Source organism: Stegostoma tigrinum, chromosome 20 (assembly GCF_030684315.1).
Source record: "Stegostoma tigrinum isolate sSteTig4 chromosome 20, sSteTig4.hap1, whole genome shotgun sequence".
NCBI lineage: Eukaryota > Metazoa > Chordata > Chondrichthyes > Orectolobiformes > Stegostomatidae > Stegostoma > Stegostoma tigrinum.
The window spans coordinates 26418566-26442113 of record NC_081373.1 but is presented as its reverse complement, the minus strand read 5'-3'; the positions used below and the strand labels follow the sequence as shown (position 1 = coordinate 26442113).

General features: G+C 41.6%; 1 protein-coding gene across 3 annotated transcripts in view; it reads left to right on the top strand.

Moving 5' to 3' along the window:
• The window catches only part of plpp4 (phospholipid phosphatase 4), a 250252-nt gene that overhangs the window by 174649 nt on the left and 52055 nt on the right, over positions 1-23548 (top strand). The window lies entirely within an intron of this gene.

Below are 23548 nucleotides of genomic sequence, written 5' to 3'. Positions count from 1 at the left end.
ACTGGACACAATATTCCAAGTGTGTTCTCACCGGGGTTTTGTAGAGCTGCAGCATAACCTCGCGGCTCTTAAACTCGATCCCGCTGTTAATGAAAGCCAAAACACCATATGCTTTCTCAACACTGTTATCCACTTGGGTGGCAACTTTGAGGGAGCTATGCACTTGAACACCAAGATCCCGCTGTTGCTCCACACTGCCGAGAATCCTGCCTTTAATCCTATATTCAGCATTTAAGTTCGACCTTCCAAAATGCATCACTTCGCATTTATCCAGGTTGAACTCCATCTGCCATTTCTCAGCCCAGCTCTGCATTCTGTCAATGTTTCGCTGAAGCCTGCAATAGCCCTCAATACTATCAACGGCACCTCCAACCTTTGTGCCATCAGCAAACATACTAACCCACCCCTCAACCTCCACATCCAAGTCATTTATAAAAACTACAAAGAGCAGAGGCCCAAGAACAGAGCCCTGCGGGACACCACTCAGCACTGACCTCCAGGCAGAATGCTTGCCATCTACAACCACTCTCTGCCTCCTGTCAGCCAACCAATTCTGAATCCAAATCACCCTGTATCCCATACCTCCTGACTTTATGAATGAGCCTGCCGTGGGGAACCTTATCAAATGCCTTGCTGAAGTCCATGTACACCACATCCACTGCTCGAACCTCATCAACCTGTCTTGTGACCTCAAAGAACTCAATGAGATTTGTGAGGCATAACCTGCCCCTCACAAAGCCATGCTGACTCCCTTTAATCACACTATGCTTTTCCAAATAGTCATAAATCCTATCTCTCAGAATTCTTTCCAAAACCTTGCTGACCACAGACGTAAGACTGACTGGTCTGTAATTTCCAGGGATTTCCCTATTCCCTTTCTTGAAAAGAGGAACAACATTTGCCTCCCTCCAATCTTCTGGTACGACTCCCATGGAGAGTGAGGAAGCAAATATCTTCGCCAGCAGCTTAGCAACTTTCTTTCTCGCTACCCGGAGCAACCTAGGATAAATCTGGTCTGGCCCTGGGGACTTATCAATCTTAATGTTTGCCAAAATTTCCAGCACATCAACTTCCTCAATCTCGATCTGTTCAAGCCTGTTTCCTGTTCCTCAAAGTTCTCATTCACAACAAGGTCCCTTTCCTTAGTGAAAACCGAAGCAAAAAACTAATTTAGGGCTTCCCCTACTTGCTCAGACTCCACGCACAAGTTCCCTACGCTATCCCTGATCGGCCCTACCTTCTCCCTGATCAGTCTCTTATTCCTCACGTATGAGTAAAATGCCTTCGGGTTCCCCCTAATCGTTCCTGCCAAGCCTTTCTCGTGCCCCCTCCTGGCCCTCCTCAGTCCACTTTTGAGCTCCTTCCGAGCAAGCCTGTAATCCTCTAAAGCTATACTAGACCCTTGCTTCCTCCACCTTACGTAAGCTGCCTGTTTCTTTTTGACAAGAAGGACCTCTGTTCCTGTCATCCAAGGCTCCTTAATCTTATCCCTTCTTACCTGTCTCAGAGGAACAAATTTATGCATCACTCGCAACAACTGCTCCTTGAACAGTCTCCACATGTCTGTTGTGCCCCTTCTGTGGAACAATTGCTCCCAATCTGTACTTCCCAACTCCTGCCTGATAGCGGCATAGTTTCCTTTTCCCCAGTTAAATATCTTCCTCTGGTAACTGCTCCTTTCCCTTTCCATGGCTATGGTAAATGTGAGGCTGTTGTGGTCACTGTCGCCAAAGTGTTCTCCCACCGCGACATCTGACACCTGTCCTGGCTCATTGCCAAGCACCAAATCCAAAATGGCCTCTCCCCTCATCGGCCTGTCCACATACTGAGTAAGGAAACCCTCCTGAACACAACTGACAAAAACGGCTCCATCCAAACCATCTGCACTAAGGAGGTTCCAATCAATATTGGGAAAGTTGAAGTCACCCATAACAACAATCCTGCTACGTTTGGACTTTTCAACAATCTGCCAGCCTATGAGTTCTTCGATCTCCCTACTGCTATTTGGGGGTCTGTAGAAAACCCCCAGTGAGGTGACTGCTCCCTTGCTGTTCCTAACTTCCACCCATACTGACTCAGTCGACAAACATTCCTCGGCAACTTCAGTAGATGAGTCCTCATCAAAAGTTCTTTCAGTCACCATTATACTGTCCTTGACTAACAAAGCCACACCTCCCTCTCTTTTACCACCTTCCCTGACCATAATGCAAGATCTAAACCCTGGAACCTGCAACATCCATTCCTGACCCTGCTCTATCCATTTTATATCTTCTATCCGATGGAAGAAGGTAGAAGACAGTATTACTAGGGTGGGAGGGATCTCTAATTATCCCGCACTCTAATTTCTGTAGACCTTGGGCATCAGGTGGGTTTAAGCAGTCAACAATTTTAAACCCTGGAAATTTGAATCAAACATAGAGAATGCTAAAGAAACTCAGCAGGTTTGGCAGTATTTGTGGAGAGAAAAACTGTGATAATGTTTCAAGACAGGTATGAATCTTCTTCAGAACAAAGAACTCTTTTAAAGAAGTGATTTTCTCCAGCATTCTCTGTACTTGTTTTCAGTTAGACTCAACTTTGAGTTTAATAAAGAGTAAAATTAGGCAGTGACTAACCGAGGCGCCAAACAGAGCACATATATATCCTATGATAATGGGACCTGCATCAAGCAGCCCAGCTCATCCATCCCAAAACCAGCCCAGTTCTTCCCCTCCCCCCACTGCATCACAAAACCAGCCCAGCTCGTCCCCTCTCCCCACTGCATCCCAAAACCAGCCCAGCCTGTCTCTGCTTCCCTAACCTGTTCTTCCTCTCACCCATCCCTTCCTCCCACCAAAAGCTGCACCTCCATTTCCTACCTACCACCTCATCCCGCCTCCTTGACCTGTCCATCTTCCCTGGACTGACCTATCCCCTCCCTGCCTCCCCACCTATACTCTCCTCTCCACCTATCTTGTTTTCTCTCCATCTTCAGTCCGCCTCGCCCCTCTCCCTATTTATTCCAGAACCCTCACCCCATCCCTCTCTCTGATGAAGGGTCTAGGCCCGAAACGTCAGCTTTTGTGCTCCTGAGATGCTGCTTGGCCTGCTGTGTTCATCCAGCTTCACACTTTGTTAACATATATATCCTACCTGGAATGGCATGTTAGAAGTAGACCAATGTTTTGAGATTGATGAGGTAAGTTCTTTGTAAGTCCCTGAAAAGAAATATTTTATTACAACTAGGTGCATTAATTCCTACATCAGTGCAATCTATATTTCCTCAAACCAGCAAGCTTATAACAGTTGGTGCTTAGATTAGATTTTATTGAATGTTAATGTTTGAAATTTCCTCCAGGAGCACCATGTTCATTTCTACCACAGAACTGTTAATGACTTAAGACAGATTCACCCTGTGTGATGCTGTTAAGGTCACTTAGACAACCATTACCATCAATTGGTGTTTCAGCACTAACTGAATGATTTACCATTTTTACATGTTTTCATTTATCATTGGCAGCAAGTCATTCAATGAACAGACTGTTTCCAAAAATTGATTGGAACAATTTAGCAAGTCAGAAATCAGCCTCCTGAACTTTTCCATAGAATCCCTCCAGTGTGTAAACATACCATTCAGCCCAACAAATCTACACTGGCTCTCTGAAGAACATCACACCCAGACTCACCCTCCTCCCCTCTCTTTTATATTTTCTATGGCTAATTCATCTAAGCCACTCATCCTTGGACATTATGAGACAATTTACCATGGCCAATGCACATAAGCTGCATATCTTTGGACTGTGGGAGGACTGTGGATCAGAGCACCTGGAGGAAACCCATGCAGACAGAGGGACAGCATGCAAACTCCACACAGACAGTCGCCTGGAATTGAATCTGGGTCTCTGGTGCTGTGAGGCAGCACTGCTAACCACAGAGCCACTGTGCTGCCCATATTTTGTTTTAATAGTGTTATTTCTGTGATTTTATGCAAAATAGTTACCAAATGGGAACAAAGTGGTGAAGCTTCTCAGAAGTGACAAAAGAACTTATGACAGAAAAGGAGATAATTTGATATTCCTTGGCCTCAACAAAAGTTAATCCACAGCAGAGCCCATTGAATACCTTTGTAAGAGCAGGTTGAATGATTACAGACAGCCTCTGGCTACAGTTGTCCCCACAGACCTAAAGAAATGTTCACTGGAGCTTAGCATCCAGCCAAGAAGAAAATAGCATTTAACTGTAAAGCCCGTGGTAAAATTGAAAAGAAATGTCAGAAGCTTAGACCATACTACTAAACATAGTTGTGTTTTATTCATTAAAGTCTTCAGATTGGTGATAGCACACTAATCCTAAAAATACATAAGTTCTTCAACCAAAGTTCTAAGTTTTCGTTTTGTAACTAATTTTCCAAAACCACTTCCTCTGCTGAAAGTTACTGGTAACTCTTCAGGGTATTTCTTAGGTCACTCCATTCATGTGCAAGCTGTGATCAATGGTAAACTATTCATCATCAATGGGAATAATTGCGAAGCCAATCCACTCCATATCTGCAGAGTAAAGCACTACCATGTGGAGCACTTGACACCAGTAACATAGATGTTTTTGAGTGGAAGCTGCTTAAGTGGCTGAGTGAGCAAGGAATAGGAGGAAATACAGATAGGGCGGAATAAATTGCATTGAGAGGAGGCAGGCATGGAGCTGAATGGATGGTCTGTGTTCTGTAAATTCTACATCATTCAACGTAACGTGATAGTAGCCACTAAAAGAACCATTACTAGCCTGGATTACCAGTAGGAGATGGGAAAATAAATAGAATGGAATAAACAGCTAAACCTCGCTTTGTTGCAGTTGTGTTTATCCAAGATAACATTGGCAATCATCTCACAATCCTCGTCAAGATCAGCTTCTGCTTTTACACAAACATCATCTTCATTGAATAATATAATACAATTACTGAACTAAATAGACTAGATTAACAATGAATCAAACAACTCAAAATTGGGCTTCTTTCCTTCTTGTGTACTGATCAGCTTCAGTATTGTTGTATTTCACCAAAATCTGTAATTGGCCTTCTATATTTTTCATTACTTCATCCCCTCCAAAGTGAATGATAAAGCTAGACCGAATGATCTATTGAACAGTATGTTGAGATCAACACCAAGGGTAACTGAAAATGAAGTTTCAGCTGGTGAAGATACAATACCCAGGTCTATGTGCAAGCCTCTGCATGCCTACAAGTCAGGATCATGCTGGAATACTCTTCATTTGCCTACATATGAGTAACTGCAACAATATTCTAATGTACGTTTGATAAATTTACAATTATCAGTCCCCTGCCCCACTTTTAAGTTAAGTATGCATTTGCAAATGAGCCTAAAACACCAATACTCTGCTCTTTTCCTTAAGTTAGATCTGTATCATATACAAATAAACACAATTCCTGAGAGCTTGCTGCTGCTTCATGCTTCCACTGCAGTCACCTGCTGCTTTCACTGCTTGTTCTCTTGACTGTCATGATTAATGAAAAGCACACCATTAATCCAGAATTCAAGTAATGTTCTGGAGACCTCAGTTTGAATTCTGATACGAGAAATGGTACATAAATGTGAGGTGTTGCAATTTGATAAAGCAAATCAGGGCAGGACTGAGAAAGTTAGCGGTAGGGCCTTGTGGAGTGTTGCCAATCAAAGGGACCGAGAGGTGCAGGTGCATAGTTCATTGAAAGTGGAGTGACAGGTAGACAGGGTGGTGAAGAAGGCATTTGGTGCACTTGCCTTCATTGGTCAGTGCATTGAGTATGAGAGTTGGGATATCATGTTGCAGCTGTACAGGACATTGGTGAGACCACTTTTAGAATATGGCATTCAACTCTGGTCTCCCTGCTGTAGGAAATCTTTTCCAAGCAATTTTAAGCTTAACAACAAGATTTGAAAGAATGTTGCCAGGATTTGAGGGTTTGAGCCATGGGGAAAGGCCCCTTTAGCCTGAAGAGGCTGGGGCTATTTTCTCTGGAGCATTGGAGGCTGAGGGATGACCTTATAGAGATTTACAAAATGATGAGGAGCGTGGATAGGGAGAATAGCCAAGGTATTTTATTCCCAGTGTAGGGGAGTCCAAAACTACAGGGTATAGGTTTAAGGTGAGCAGGGAAACATTTGACAGAGACCTGAGGAGCAATGTTTTCATGCAGAGCATGGAGCGTGTTCAGAATGAGCTGCCAGAAGAAGTGGTGGAGGCTGTTATAATTACAACATTTAAAAGGCATCTGGATGGGTATATGAAGAGGAATCACTTAGAAGGATGTGGCCCAAATCCTGGCAAAAGGGACTAGATCAGTTTAGTGTATCTGGTTGGAATGGACTAGTTGGACCGAAGAGCCTGTTTCCATGTTGTATGTCACTATAACTCTATCTGTGACTAAAAAAAAGTCTAAGAGTCTAACGACAATCATTGTCAATTGTCAGAAAAACCCATCTGGCTTGCTAATGTCCTTCAGGGAATAAAATCTGCCATGGTCATCAGGTGAGGTTGTAGACATGCTCACCGAACCAGTGGGTTTGGTTGCAAACGTTTCATCAGCCTGCTGGGTAACATCGTCAGTGTGCCTCTGGTGAAGCCTCGGTGTTCTGTCCCGCTTGTTATTTATTGAGAGACAGTAGAAACTGCAGATGCTGGAGAATCTGACGTAACAAGGTGTAGAGCCGAATGAGCACCACAGGCCAAGCAGCATCAGAGGAGCAGATGCTGCTTGGCCTGCTGTGTTCTTCCAGCTCTACACCTTGTTATCTCTGTTATTTATTTGCCTTGGCTTGTTGGGGTGTTTGGTACCACTTCCGGTTCTGTTTCACAGTGGTTTGTACACAGGGTTAATTCAGTGTATTTGCTAATGGAGTTCCCGTTGGAATACCAGAAGAAAACTGACAATACAGATACACAAGCATTAACTAGCCACGAAGAGACATGACCAATTCTCACTTCTCTCACTACCCACAGACAATGAGGGACACGAATTTGACTGGGACAACACATCCATAATCGCACAAGCCAAACAGGGACATGCCAGGGAATTCCTGGAGATCTGGTATTCTAACCAGAACTCCATAACAAACACATTGAATTAGCCCATGTGTACAAACCACTGAGAAACAAAACTGGAAGTGGTAGCAAACACACCAACAAACTGAGGCATATAAATAACAAGTGGGACAGAACACCGAGGCTTCACCAGAGGCGGACTGACAATGTTACCTAGGAGGCTGATGAAACGTTTGCAATCAAACTTAGCGGCTCAGAGAGCATGTCTGTAACCTCATCACAACACAAGCTGCAAATCTTTTCAAAAACTTCATGTTCACCTGTTGTGGCCTACACATGACTCCAGACCAACAATCATGACGTTGACTCTTCAGTAAACTCTGGACAATCAAGATGGACAATAAATGCTAGTCGTGGCAGCAATGTTTACATCCCATGTATGTATTAAAAAATCCCAAAATTCATATCAATGGCAAAATTGTTGCAAAAGCTCTTCCCCAAATTCATGTCTTCCCTGGTATTGTTATGAACCCAGCTAATAATACTACAGAACACATCAGATCCCAGACTGCAATTTGGTTCCTTTTTCTATTTAATGAGGTGGTCTTTCACTGAAATACAAGCATTCAATGCTGTAGATCTGATTTTTAACAACAGAATTGAAGCTTATTAAGCAAAAGTAAAGATAAATTAGTATTAACCAAGCAATCCACACATAACAGAATTTGACAGATTATGAAGCACACAGTAAAAATACAATATTCCATCTATCCAAAGGTTTACTTTTACAATACTCAAACATCAGATATATGATGCTTTCAATTCCTGGTCTTCAGAGTCTAAAGAAACATCTTCCTTGACTGTTCACACATCTGAGCTTATACTTTTTCAATTTTGAGAACCCTTTACCCTTCTAACCAAACACTTGTAGTCTAGAACTTTCAGACTAAACCTTTACAGTGAGGTACCCTATTCCCTAATTGTTCTGAATTATCTCTTTCAGCAGGAGCAAGCTTTTCTGATATCGAACCTCAAACAGGACTTTGGTGAACTTAAAACAAAAGTTTTCCAAGATACGGTGTTTTCTACTGAGCAAAAAGAAGAAATCCCTGGTCCCTTGGACTGAAAACAAGTAATACTCCTCACTGATGTGATAATGGGAACTGCTGGAGAATCCAAGATAATAAAGTGTGAAGCTGGATGAACACAGCAGGCCAAGCAGCATCTTAGGAGCACAAAAGCTGACTTTTCGGGCCCAGACCCTTCATCAGAGAGGAGGATGGGGTGAGGGTTCTGGAATAAATAGGGAGAGACGGGGTGGCTTGGGGACCGTTTTGCAGAACACCTCTGCTCGGTTCGCAATAAACAACTGCACCTCCCGGTCACGAACCATTTCAACTCCCCCTCCCATTCTTTAGATGACATGTCCATCATGGGCCTCCTGCAGTGCCACAATGATGCCACCCGAAGGTTGCAGGAACAGCAACTCATATTCCGCTTGGGAACCCTGCACCCCAATGGTATCAATGTGGACTTCACCAGCTTCAAAATCTCCCCATCCCCCACCGCATCCCAAAACTAGCCCAGTTCATCCCCTCCCCCCACTGCACCACACAACCAGCCCAGCTCTTCCCCTCCACCCACTGCATCCCAGAACCAGCCCGGCCTGTCTCTGCCTCCCTAACCTGTTCTTCCGCTCACCCATCCCTTCCTCCCACCCCAAGCTGCACCTCCATTTCCTACTTACTAACCTCATCCCACCTCCTTGACCTGTCCGTCTTCCCTGGACTGACCTATCCCCTCCCTACCTCCCCACCTATACTCTACTCTCCACCTATCTTCTTTTCTCTCCATCTTCAGTCCGCCTCCCCCTCTCTCCCTATTTATTCCAGAACCCTCACCCCATCCCCCTCTCTGATGAAGGGTCTAGGCCCGAAACGTCAGCTTTTGTGCTCCTGAGATGCTGCTTGGCCTGCTGTGTTCATCCAGCTCCACACTTTGTTATCCTAATACTCCTCACTGTTTGCTATGTCCACTTGTAAAACACTGCCAAGATAAACTCTCATCCGTACTCCAGGAACCAACTCTCTCATGCTGGTTTCAAAACACCATGGCTCCAGAAATACTGACAAGTTAATCATTAGTGCATTTAGGCCAAAGTTACATGCTGCTTGATCAAATTCTGAATTCTAAAATAAATAAGAAATTGAAATATACATAAATCACATACCTTACAATACAACATTATAGCAATTTCATGAATAGGCATTAACATATGAAGGTGATTTGATGGGAAAAATCCTGGCTATATGAGGGAAGTTTCACTTTAATCAAAAAGTTCTCTAGTGTAAGCATTTGCAAGCAATATGGGGACAAATTCAGATGCTCCATATGGCTCAAATCTCTAGTTTTATTTACAGTTCTGTATGGTATCCATACTCATGTGGTGTGATCACTTTTTTAGCCCCTTCTTGACTATTATGTCAAAAATGCTACAAGAGAATGTATGCGAGGCCTTCCACATCCCATGAAATAGTGTGAGACAGTTTGCTCAACTCCTGAAAATTGTCCACCAGCAGTAGATTTTGCTTCTAAATGTTGGCTTCTTTTCAGTTGAATGCATTCTTCATGAAGGAGCAGATAGAGCGCAGCCTCTTACTTGAACCAAGTCCTGTTTATTAATGACTCTTGTGCCTGATGACCTACATTGAGATTCAGTCAAGCACATCATCCTGAATTTCAAATTTTCATATTTGTTTTCAATACCTATCGTGACCTCCCCCTCACTATTTCTAGAACACCCTCCGGCCCTGCAGCCTGCAACATATCTGTATTATCTATTTGTGGCATCCTGAACATCTCCAAATTTAATCATTTCTTCATTGGCAACCTTGCCTTCAGCTGCCAAAACCTTGGAATTCCCTCCCTACAACTATGTATGCCTCCACCTTGCTTCCCTCATTTAGATCCGTCTTAAAACCTCTTTGGCTAAGCTTTGACTATTTGCCCTAATATAGATTTATGTGGTTAGGGGGCAAATTTAATTTCATTGCACTCCTGCTAAGTTCCTGGAGATACTTTAAGACCTTAAAGGACGGCATAAGTGTTGTTGATATTATTTATTAATTTGCAAACACGGCCATGGGCAATATACATTGTCATTTAGTTCAATGCTCATGCTTTTTAAAAAAATGTATTGATTTTTTTTCATGTGAGTAAGATTGTTGTGAATGTTTTACTTCTTTTGTTGCTGAATACTACTATATGTTTATTTAGTAAATATTAGCAAGTCAACTCATCAGCAATGTATGCTATTTTCTACAAGTAGTACATGTGACAAAAAAGGTATCGCTATAATCACATCTGAGACTAGTCAAAATTTGCCATAAGGCAATAATGTCACAGAGCTGCTCATGTGTCTGTAGAATAGGAAAGGCAAAATAATTTATATAGATAAACTTCAATCACATGAAAGGCAAAAATAATTTATTTAGATTTACTTCAATCACAATCCACAAAGTTGTTGATAATGATATCAATTGAAGAAAAAAAAATAAAATATTTATTAAGTTGTTAAATTGCTATTGCATTTTAAGAAACAATATATATTCGGAAGCCTTCGTTGGCAATGTATCAGTTTTCTGCTGTTCAGAGTTCCATCTGTTTGATTGAAAGCCTCCTGCGTATCTGTAGCCTGGAGCTAGGAAGTATTAGCATTAATGGCAACAATGTTCTTCACAGCTACAGGGAAAACAGTTCTAATTTCACATCTATGATGGAATGGGTTTCAAAGAACATATCAGTGAGACTGAAATAACAACCGAGGTTTTTAAGGAGCAAAGATTTGCCTTCTGAATCGATAATGCCTCATATTAAGTTACTTTTTTCTCTACAATTCCTCTATCATTACTAATAGCAGTTGACAAACCAAATATTCCGCAAGCATTGGTTAGTATAACTCTGAAAAGTGATTATAGTATGTTTTGTATTGCAAATACTGTATAAACTTAATTCAATTCAACCTTAATTGCATCTGTTTATACTGTTTGCACTTCTGGTGCAGAATCAGTAGTGTGGTTTAACTTATTCTGTTCCACCCTTTAATTACTGATTTAATTGGCAATCCTGTACTGATGCACCAATTGTTCACGATCCTTAATTAAGTGTTGAATATGATATTAGTGTAATTCAGGGTAGATTCAACACCCCAGAAATAATTTGTCACTGAGCACTGATGACATGAACACTGTCACAGGTAGCTTAATTCAACCTTTAAAATTTGGTGTAGCCATAAATTTTAAATTTGATTTCAAATATGCCCTCAATAAGAAATAATGTATCACTTAGGAATTGTGAAATATTTTTTACTCTTTGCTCCCAGTGATGGTATAACGAGGGGTTGGTTAACTCAGGTGGCTAAAGTGTCGGTAGAATAGCACCAACAATACATTTCAATCCCTCTACCAGCCGTGCTGGGACCTCCTCCTAGAGCCTATGTCTGATAAGGATATCATGGCATTAGACATAATTAGCAATGTTTGAAATATGAGGATATTGGATAAAGAGAGAGAGAGAGAGAGCCAGACAATAAAAACCATTGCTTGGTATTATTTGCTCAGGTTTGAGGAGGATGGATAAGATTCCCACTATATCTCCTTGGCAACGGGAGCTGTTTGTGAATGTGTACTGTGAAAAAATGCACTCAGATTGTGGCCTTCCTCAAACACAGTGTATCGAAGGGTCTACAACTGAGATATATATATGCCTACCTTTTTCAACAAAAGAACAAAGAACAAATAAAATTATAGCACAGGAACAGGCCCTTCAGCCCTCCAAGCCTGCGCCCATCGAGATCCTCTGACTTAACCTATGACCTATTTTCAAAGGGTCTGCATCCCTTTGCTCCCTGCCAATCCATGTACCTGTCCAGATACATCTTAAAAGACACTTACTGATGCTGACAAACCTGATGTATATTTCCAACGTTTTCTATTTTAATTAAACTATTCCCAAAATGTGGTCATCTGGCGAGTTGGACAAACAAGATACAATGGAATAAAATATTGCGTAGAACACATCAAGAGAAAATAAGACCTGTTGTTCCGTAGTTCAGAGCCCTGACATCTTTTGCAGTAATGATGAAGTGATCTTGTTAGTAAGAAGATAAAAAGACCTGTTTTTATTTCATAACCAGTTCCTGAGAACCAAGTCAAGAAGCGGTCCTGTGTCATTTGTCTCTTGGTGGATTTCGAGAAGCACAGATTAATTGCAGGGGTTATACACAGGCACTATCAGAACACAGCTCTCCACTGGGCTGTCAAAATATTAGGAACACTGACGGAAAGGAAAATCCAAATTGATAATCTGAATTATTCTTCATCAGCCTGCTTATTTTCAAATAACGTAAGGAAAATAATAAATGCTGGAATTGAACCCAAGATTTGTCAGTGTTGGAAAGAGGGAAAATAGATTAACGAATCATCATCTCATAGAATGGTTGCAGCACGGAAAGAGGCCATTCAGCCCAATCTGGTCCATGCTAGCTCTCTGCAGGAGAACTTCACCTAGTTCAACTCCTCTCACTTTTGTCCAAACATCCTGAAAACCATTCCTCTTCAGATAATGATCCACTTTTTTCTTTTGAAGGCCTAGATTGAAGCTGCTTCCACTTCATGATCAGGCAATGCATTCCAGATGCTAATAATTTGCAGTATGAGTAAAAGTTTTCTTCATGTGCTATTGCTTCTTTTACCAATGATCAGCATCCTCCGTTTTTGGATCTTCACACCAATGGGAACAGACTTTTCCTATCTGTTTTATCCAGACCTTTCATGATTTTGAATGCCTCCACCAAATGTCTTCTCAAACTTGTCTTCTCCAAGGTGAGTAACCCCAGCTGTCTCAGGAGAAGCAATGTATACTGTTTTCACTTTCTTATTTAACAAAGGATGTAAATACATTAGTGGCATTTTAAAGAAGGTTCATCAACTTATCCCGCAATGGGAAGCAGAGGGTTATCTAATGGGTAAAGGTTGGACAGGCTGGGCCTGTATCCATTGGAATTTAGAAGAATGAGAGGTGATCTTATTAAAACGTAGACACCTGAATCTTCTGATTTGGTTGAAATCCCTATTTCCAACTTAGATCTGACCAAAGGTCATTGACTTACCTTCTGAGGGGTATTCCTGCCATGCCTGGGCTAAGACACTCCCTGGCTGAAACGGTGCAGCCCAGTCCAACAATTAATTACAGGTAGCAACAGAGCAGATTGCTGCTGAAACCAGGCCTCTTAAGTTTCCATTGGAGCTAAGTGATCACACAACCAATAGATCAGATCGAAGCTTTGCAGTCCTGCTATTGGCCCTCTTGCAATTCAAAATGTGGGCCATCACCTTGGATTCAACTCAGTTAGGATTTTACTGTATCCATACAATTGGGGTTCATGGAACCATTCCAGTGGATCTTTTCTGTACCCTCTTTAATGTTTTCATATTCTTCCTATCCTGGGGGACCCCAAACGGTATAAAATACTGCAATCAGTGTCAAATACACATTGTGATAACATCTTGTTTTCTTTTTGCTCAAAATCACAATGTCACTCTGAACTGCCATGTCACCTTCAATAATTGGTGCTTATGCTCCCCTAGGCCATTCTGTCCTTGCAGCCCCTTCAGAATATGTTTTGTATTGCCTGTTCTCATTCTTCTGAACCAAATGAGTCACTTTAGACCTTGTTCATTTTCCTCTGCCACTTGTCCACACATTCGCTGCCTGACTATGTCCCTTTGAAGTTCAACACTATCCTGGTCATGGTTTGTAATACTTCCAGGTTTTGTGACATCTGCAAACTTTGAAGCATACCAATGTCTGCTTCACTGATATACATCATTAATATTATAAGGAAACGGTTTCTAACACTCGTCTCTCTATAAACCTATCTTCAGTCTAAAAAAAAATCTGTTTACCACTTCTCTATGTTTCTTCTTCATATCAATTTCATGCCAATTGCATACCATGTTGCTACCATCCCCTGTATTCCATGAACTATAATTTTGCGTACAATTTTGCAGCATTTTATCAAATGTTTTTTGAATGTCCATGTACAACACTTCAGTTAGCATTACCTTCATCTACCTTCTTGAAATATAATGTTACCATCATCACAAACATCAGAAATCTTAAACAGTTTAATTAATTTCAATTTGCCATTAATAAATCTATGCTAGCATTCCTTAAATAAACCGAATGTGTCCAAATTACTATTAATTTTGTTCCAACCTATAACTTCTATTCACCCTTTTTGAATAAGGATGCTATAGCTGTGGGTTGTTTTTTAGTCCTCTGGCAGCAATCCCTGTATCAAAGGAGGATTGAAAAGTTATTAACAATGTCTTCAGTTGTAAATCTTATACCAAGTACGTTATTTTTGCACATATATTCAAGGTAACCTACCTGGCCAGAATATGATCCTCTCTGATGAAGGGTCTAGGCCCGAAACGTCAGCTTTTGTGCTCCTGAGATGCTGCTTGGCCTGCTGTGTTCATCCAGCTCCACACTTGGTTATCCAGAATATCTCCCCACTTGCTTGCCCAAATCCAGTCACACGCACTGGAGGTCTGGTGTGTTTGAAACCTCATTTCACACCTAAGAGGATACAGGAATGGGAATAAGGGGAAAATTCTCCACTGGTGATAGTTGTATTGAGCAGTAAGGAAAATGATAGTGGTTGCTGGAAGCCAATCTTCACAACCAAGGAACACTGTAGGAGTTCCTCAATGGTTTGATTCTAAGCCCAGTCATCTTTAGTTGCCTCATCGATGACCCTAAGTTCTATCCCTGATATTGAACGTTCTTCAGTTCTATTCACAACTTATCAGACAGTGAAGCAGTCAATTCTCACATGCAACAAGGCCTCAACAACATTCATATTGGGGGCCCATAAGTGGCAAGTAACATTACTGCCCCACAGGTGCCAGCCAATGATAACCTCAAATAAAAGAGAGTCCAGTCACTTCTCTTTAACTAGCAATGGGGATTACCTGTTGCGGAATCATTCATCGTCAATATTCTGGCAATCACATTCGACCAGAAACTGAATTACATGAGCCAAATACCTATACTATGGCAATAAGAGCAGGTCAGTGACTAAGTATTCTGTGGTGGGCATTTTACATCCTGACTCCTCAAAGCCTATCCACCATCAATAAAGCATGAATCTATATGGCACTGGAATAACCCCCAATTCCCTGAATGTGTGTACCTCCAACAACACTCACACTCAAGAAAGTTGACTTGATTGGCATCTCATCTACCCTGTCAGACATTAACTTCCTCTGTCATCAGCTCACAGTACAGCAGTATATACCATCTACAAGATGCACGCAGCAACTTGCCCAGGCTTCTTTGATGACATCTCCAAAACTTACAATCCCTACCATGTAGAAGAGCAAGAGCAACAGCTACATGGTAACACAATCTCCTACAAGTTCCCTCTTAATCATACATCATTATGGGTTGGAAATATATCACTGTACCTTAATAATTACTGAGTCAGAATTATGAAACTTGAGCTACTACGCTGAACCTACACCACATGAACTGCAGCACACAGCTCACCATTAACTTCTCAATGGATTGGCAACAAATGCTGGCCTTACCTTGCCAACAACTCCCACGTCCTGCAAATGATTTTTAAAAGTTATGATACCGTTGAATTAAACTTTCTTCTGTAAGTGGATAATAATTTAAATATAAATACGAATGCCGTTATATTTAGTTACATGAACAGTATTCAATTCAATTAGGATTCCTTACTTGTAGGAAATTAAGTCATTTTACATGCAAAACCACCATCAAAATTGCTATTCAATTTAAAACTTTGACCCTAGAAATTATGCTGTGATAGTAATGTAAGAAATATTAATATATATGTAACAAATTCCTCTTACTTTGACAGAGACATTAACCTGCATGTAACTAATATTAACATGTTACAATAATCTTTGGTTGCAATGTGAGAATTGGAATGTGAACAACTCTGCCTTGTCACAATAGCTTTCATCTTTAGTTACTGACACTGTATTGTAGGTTAAATTCATTTTAAATAATCTTATTACGATTCTTCAGATTCAGATCCAAAATCTTTAAATAAAGCTCTCGTGTATCTTTTCTGTAAGCTGAAAGATAGCTATATATAGATAGATGAAAAAGAATCTTTTCTAAATTCACCCCACGGTCTCAGTCTTCTAAGTGACTGGTTGAATTTTAAATGGCCTGGGATGTTATTAGAATTTTCTAGAGAATAAGGCATTTAATTATTTCAGACAGAAATTGTTAACATGTGACTCACTGAAGTAATTGTGAGTTTTACAAAATCTGCTGCTCTCTAAAGGTACAGCCAGGTCTTCAGTTCAAACTGTATGTTCGGTCTGCCTTGCAAGAAATTATGTACAGTGACAATTCCTTTAAATAAATTGGAAATGTAGTAATTATTTGCCATCTTTGGAGTGACAAGGCTTTCTTTCATTTTTTCTTATCTCAAAGATGATAAATCCTTCCGGGATACCTCTCCACTAGCACCTGCACCTTCTGATGGAAACCTATTCACTTGTTAGGAGGCATGAAAGTGGGAGACAAGGCAGAGGGTAACACTATGGCCAACCCTGCCATTTTCCTATCAGAGCTGGAACCTGGCCCAAATGTATTCCTCCTTAGTTAGCTGTGAGTGCCTTATGGCACAACAGGTGGCATCTGAGCCACTAAACCAGAAGGTCCAATTTCAAGTCCCACTTTAGGTCTTGATGACCAAGGAAGGTACATCAATAAAACAGTCAAACTAGTTGAGTATTAACTTGTAAATTCTTGCAGTACACACCAATGATAAGAGCAGGAGGGTTTCCTGTCAGCCTTGTGATGGAAAGAAACTGGACCCAACAATACCCATAGCTGCAAGCCATGAAGTGCATGTAAAAGTGTATGTTACCACAGCAGTTCAGACACAGTTAGCTGGGCGAGCATTGTGGGGTGGACTGATTTGGTTTGATTTATTATTGTCATATGTAACAAGGTACAATAAAAAAAATGCCTTGCATGCTGACCAAGAAAATCACACCTTACATAAGTACATCAAAGCAATAGCACAGAGTGGAGAATATAATGTTACAGCTACAGAGAAGGCACAGGGAAAGATCAACTCTAATTTATGAGAAGTTCATTCATACGCCTGATAACAGCAGAGGAGAAGCTTTTCATGAATATATTTGTACATATTTTCAAACTTTTCTATCTTCTATCCAATGTAAGAGGGTAGAAAAGAGTATAAGTGGGGTGGGAGGGGTCATTGACTATGTTGGCTGCTTTCCCAAGGGAGAGGGAGGTATAGTCGGAGTCAATGGAAGGAATGCTAGTTTTTGCGATAGATTGGACTGTTCTCACAATTCTCTGTAATTTCTTGTGGTCTTGGGTAGAGCAGTCGCCATGCCAAGCTGTGATGCTTCTGGATAGAATGCTTTCTATGGTGCATTCATAAAAATTGGTAAGAGCCATTGTGGACATGCTGAATTTCCTTCGCCTTCTGAGGCAGTAGAGGTATTGGTGGGTCTTCTTGACTGTCACATTGACCTGAGTGGACTAGGAGAGATTGTTGGTGATATTTACTCTGAGGAACCTGAAGTTCTGAACCATTTCCACCTCTGCACTATTGATACAAACAGGGACGTGTCCTCCACTTTGAATCCTGTAGTCAATAACCAGCTCCTTCTTTTTGTTGACATTGAGGGAGAGATTGTTGTCTTTACCTCATGCCACTAAGCTGCCTATCTAGCATTTCTGATGAAGGGTCTAGGCCTGAAACATCAGCTTTTGTGCTCCTAAGATGCTGCTTGGTCCACTGTGTTCATCCAGCTCCACACTTCGGATTCTCCAGCATCTGCAGTTCCCATTATCCCCTTCCATACTATGTCTTGTCATTGTGTGAGATCCGACCCACTCTGATGGTGTCATTAGCAAATTTGTAAATGGATATAGAGCTGAATTTGGCCACACAGTTGTGAGTATGTAAGGAGTATAACAGTGTGGATTTCTGTCCCTCTGCTGGCTAGAGTGGATTCAAGATATGCCTCCTTGTATTAAGGAGGAACTCAACAATGAAGTTTGTCTTTTATAACCCCTTTCACCATTCCCAGTGAAATCAGTAAACCTAAAGTATTATGTTCAGATGGAGTGTTTACCTGCCTAGCCATTATGCAGAAGAGATTCAGAGAAGCATTCTGAAGGCTTAGACTGCATAGGGAAAGGCTGAAATGGTTTATATCTCACAATAGAAGTATCATCATACAGTCCTTGGTCTATCTGATGAACTTAAAGTAAGTGTGCTGATTTGCAGATGGATAAACTAAATGCAGAGCATTCATTAATACAGAAATGATGCTCCTATTGTGAGTCATACACATTCCTCTCTAATATTTGAAAAGAGAATAGCTTGGTCTGGTGAATTTCATTGTGACAGTACATTCTGTTGGCAGTGAAATCGATTCACACTATCACTTGCTGCTTATGCGGCTTGGCATGTAAGTAGCTCTGTCTTGTAGTTTCACCAAGTTGACACTCTAGTTTTGTGATGCATGACACTGATCCTGTCTTGCCCTCCTACATTCTTCATTGCACCAGGGTTGTTCCTCTGGCTTGATTGTAATAGTATATTGGGGGATATACCAAGTCTGAAGTTTTGCTTTAGAAACCAGAGAAACCGTATAGTGTGGAAACAGGCTATTCAGCCCAACAAGTCCATACCATCCCTCCGAAGAGCATCCCATCCAGATACATTCCTCCTACCCCTGTTTTGTGTTGGGCTTCGATTCAGGCCCTCAGTGCCTCATTAATACACAGTCTTGAGTTGCTAACACTGTGGTTGCTACCAAACAACTCAATTAAGTGTACCCTCGATGTGACACAAAGGTTGTCTCCATAAGGACTGATGCAACAGTCTCCTGCTGATACTGGCTCCACCTCAGTGGTCAGGTTTGATTCCAACCCCAGGCTACTGTCTGTGTGGAGTTTGCACATTCTCCCCATGTCTGAGTGGGTTTCTTCCAGGTGCTCCACTTTCCTCCCACCTTCCAAAGATGTAGAGGTCAGTTGGATTAGACATGCTAAATTGTCTATTGTGTCCAGGGATGTGCAAGCTAGGTGGATTAGCCATGGGAAAGGCAGGGTTACAGAAATGGGATGGGGGATTGGGTTTGGGAGGGATGGTCTTCAGACAGTCAGTGTGAACTCAATAGGCTGAATGACCTGATTCCACTCTGTAGGGAGTCTATGATCCGATGGTAGTTACAAAATTAATTAGATTTTTACTATCAGTAAGGAAATATTTTATCCCTGGTAATGAATTATATCGAACCAATTCCACATCAATGTGAGAATTCCTTTATGAAGAGATGGTTGATTATCTAAGGGAAAATTGAATTTCCTGATTGTGCCATTGCATTGTTATCTCCTACTTTCAGAAATAAGAACCTTTAGTGTCACAAGGTATCCCACTTTGTCCCTTGAGTCAATTGTTGTAAATTAATCGCACGTGTGACTGACAGGTTTTGGTGTCATTAATGCTCTATCATTCAGATTAGAAATTTTAAAGAGATCTGAAAACATTGTAAAATTAGGATTTGGTCTGAATCCTGATGCAGTGCATGATTTGTTTATCTATACAAATAAGGTGCTTGATGAGGATTTTCATGTCAAGGAACTGACTCAACATCACTCAAAGAAAAACACCTAAAATAACTTACACTCACAACTGCTGACTGTTGTTGATTAAACGGGTTATGGCAGATATCGTCCAGTCTCCTGTGAACAGAAATCTATGTCATTTATGACTTCTTTTGGTTTTTAAAATTTTGCATCTTATAACTATAAATGAGAAAAACGTTGCATTCTGGAAGAACTTTCCATTCACCTCCTGAATCTGTTTGCTTTACAGGACACCGAGGTTTTTGGATTCAAAAAGCAAACTTTTCAATTTATGATCTAAAGCACGATTTTCTTATTCAATGATTATTACATCTTTCTAATTAAACCAATAACTTTAGGTCTTCCCCATTTATCATCACCAGCTCATTCCTCAGCATCTCCTGGGGATCTGAAATCTGATAATATTCTTCTTCCGGGAAGTTTTGGGTGAAATCTCATGAAGCTCCCAGCAGTTTGGGAAAGAAGGTGGACATGCTTACTCACCTGTGCAGGAGATGAAATACCAACTTCCCAACGGTGGGATGGAAGTTGGGACATAACCTGATGAGGGATTAAAGACAGATCTCAAAAGCAAGCAGCGGGGATGTTTTTTCAATGTAGCAGCATGTTGTGCATACTCACTAAAGCATGCGGGCACTGAATTAAATTGTAATTTTGACACTAAACGAGAAATAAATGCCGTCAGCTTCATGACTAGTTACAGACAGTGCGCAACAGGCACTGCATTCTTCTTGCTGGATTTGGAATGAGTAGGAACTGCTTTTCTTGAATGGGAATCTTGTGGGACAATGAGAGAGGAGACTAAGCATTTGCATTGAGCTCTAGTATCAGAGATAATGGGAACTGCAGATGCTGGAGATTCCAAGATAAAGGATGAAGGGTCTAGGCCCGAAACGTCAGCTTTTGTGCTCCTGAGATGCTGCTTGGCCTGCTGTGTTCATCCAGCCTCACATTTTATTATCTTGCATTGAGCTCTAGCTGGGTACATGATTTAAATGGTGGAGTGGACTTGATGGGCCGAATGGCTGTACTTCTACTCCTATGTCTTATGGTCTTATGGTCTTACTCTGCAGAGTGATCGGGGCATGACTGTCCAAGGGAGAGAGGTAGAAAGGTTAGAGGGATTAAATGAGGGAGAGAGTTGGATAGCGGAGGGAAGGTCCATACTGAAGGCATCTCAAGTATTACGGAGGGGAGATCAGGAATGATTGAGGGCAGGCCCATGGTGAGACTTGATGGGTGGAAGGTAATGAAGATCAGGTCAAGGATAATCGAAAGAGGTTTGGGGATGGCAGTTGGAGTACTGATGGTAAAGGAAGCAGGCAGGTTGATGGCTCATAGCTCCAGGGATCCAAGAGTAGTAGCTGGCATGGGGATGCCAGAAGGTCTCTCAGACAGACAGGTTGGTGCTGCTGGCTTGAAGGGGAGTGGGTGCCTGCCCTAGTGGACCTTTGGTCGTTGTAAGAGTTGGTGTCTCTCTGTCCTTCCCCAACGTATGCTTGGCTGTGCTCCTCAACAGTGCATTGTTAATTGTTTGGCATTTAAAGGGACAACCATCCCACTCCTGACCAAATGTCCTGCTGACTTGTTGTCTGCTGCTGGGACACTTGCTGCTGTCTGAGGTCTTTTAATAACTAACATAGGGCAGAATCTCAGAGAGATGATGTGGATGTAGGCTGTCACCTGGAGAGTCATTAAGATCCCATATCACCTCTTTTTGAGAAGGCCCACCTCATCACGCAGTCAGGGGGCAGAAACCAAGCCTACCGAAGACTGTTGGCCAATCAGATGTTGGCAGTGTCCCTGGAGAAGCAATGCAGCATCTGTTGGGGGTTTTGGTTCAAGTAAGGTCACAGGCGGGGAACGGATGGTAGGAAAGGGAAGGAAGTTGGCAGTGAGGGCAGGGAATAGCTCTCCAATGCCCCCTCACTGCATGATGCCAGAAAGTTCAGTCAGACACTGACTGCCTTTGAATGAGTGTCACTAACCCTACTCCCAAAGATCACGAGTAAGCACACCAGAGTTTGTTTCTCATGCTCCTTGCATGATGTGCCCACTACCCAGCACTGAGTTAATATCAGCAGTTTAGGCTGAAGCCTTTAAGTGGGCATTAATTACCCATTTAAGGGCTTCAATTGGTGGCAGAGTAAGAGGGCTGTGCATGGAGTTTCCACAACTAATCTAATTAGGATGGATGCAAGAGCAAGTGGGAAATCGCCACGAGCCTGCCTCCCACCTGGCCAAACCCACCATGGTGGACAGCACAGGATTTCACTGAATAACCTTTACAATGGCTATGAAATAAGAGCAGAGAATGTGCATTGAGACCTGGGGGTCATTGTACACCAGTCACTGAAGGTAAATGTGCAGGTGCAGCAGACAGCAAAGTAAGTAAATTGTCTATTGATCTTCATGGAAATTTATAAAATTCGAGCAGGACTAGACAGGAGGGATGTTCCTGACGGTGGATGAGTCCAGAACCAGAGACTATAGTCTAAGAATACAGGATAAGCCATTTTGGACTGAGGGTGAGAAGAAACATCTTCCTCCTGAGACTGTTGACCATGTAGAATTCATTCATACAGAAAGCAGTCGAGGCAGAAACATAGTTAATTTCAAGAAAGTGTTAGATATAGCACTTGATGCTAAAGAGATCATAATAATTAGTGAAGCAGACTCAAAGGGCCGAATGGCCTACACCTGCTCTCATTTTCTACTTTTCTCCGATTCTCCTGATTTCCATTGTTTCAATTTTTCTTCGGCTTCTTAATGCACCATTCACATTCTCCCTGGTGCTTTGGTTTCTTCCCGTAGTCCAAAGGTGTGCAGGTTAGGTGGATAAACCATGCTAATTTGCCCTCTAATGTCTGAGGATGTGCAGGTGCAGGTGCAGGCTAGATGGATTGGCCATAGGGAATGTCACATTGCAGCTCAATGGGCTGAACAGCCTCTTTCCTCACTGGGGTTCTATGATTGTAGACCTTTTTATCCATAAATAGATTAAGGCAATCATGAGGTCTGGAGTTGAATGGTGCTGCCAGAACTCAAATTGAGCATCAATTGTTGCTTCATAGCACCATCAGTGCCACTTCCAATCTGCTAATGATTGAGAATAAAGCAATATTTGCCTGGATTGGAATTGTCCTGCATTTTGAGGACAGGACATATCAGGGTAATTTTCAATAGTGTTGTAATTCTATTCAAGTAGCCTCCCTGGGGGCACAACTCTTAAACTCTCAGCACTTACAGATGGGACGGTGTTGAGGTCAATAATATTTCCAATATCAGCTATTTCTTGATATAATGTAGTCTGAGTTAAATTGCTTGAAGGTTGTTTTCTGTGATGCCTGCTATATTAGGAGGAGGTTAAGTTGGCTAACGTCCAATTCTACAAACTGTTAGAGAGGCCAAAATAAAATTCAAGTCACTTAATGCACCAGCCCTTAACTGAAAGTTGTTGATTTAGTGGAAGCGGCCGCCTTTTTTACACACTAGAAAATTTGAGGTAAGTGTTCAATATTGATTAACATTCACCCTTAGGCTACTCCCAAAAATTAGATTGGCAGCATTTTCCAACAATTGGCTCCCCTTCCTATTTGTCACTGGCAACCCCTGGAAGATTAATAAGATGGAAATATCCAAAGACTACAATATTCACAGTTTCCTCACTGAAAAGACACTTACAATGCAGTCAGAGGACAAAATAGAAGTAAAAGTATTTAGACTAGACTACACGATAATGGTTGGCACACAGCAATTCCCTGGAGAAGTGGATCAGACCTGG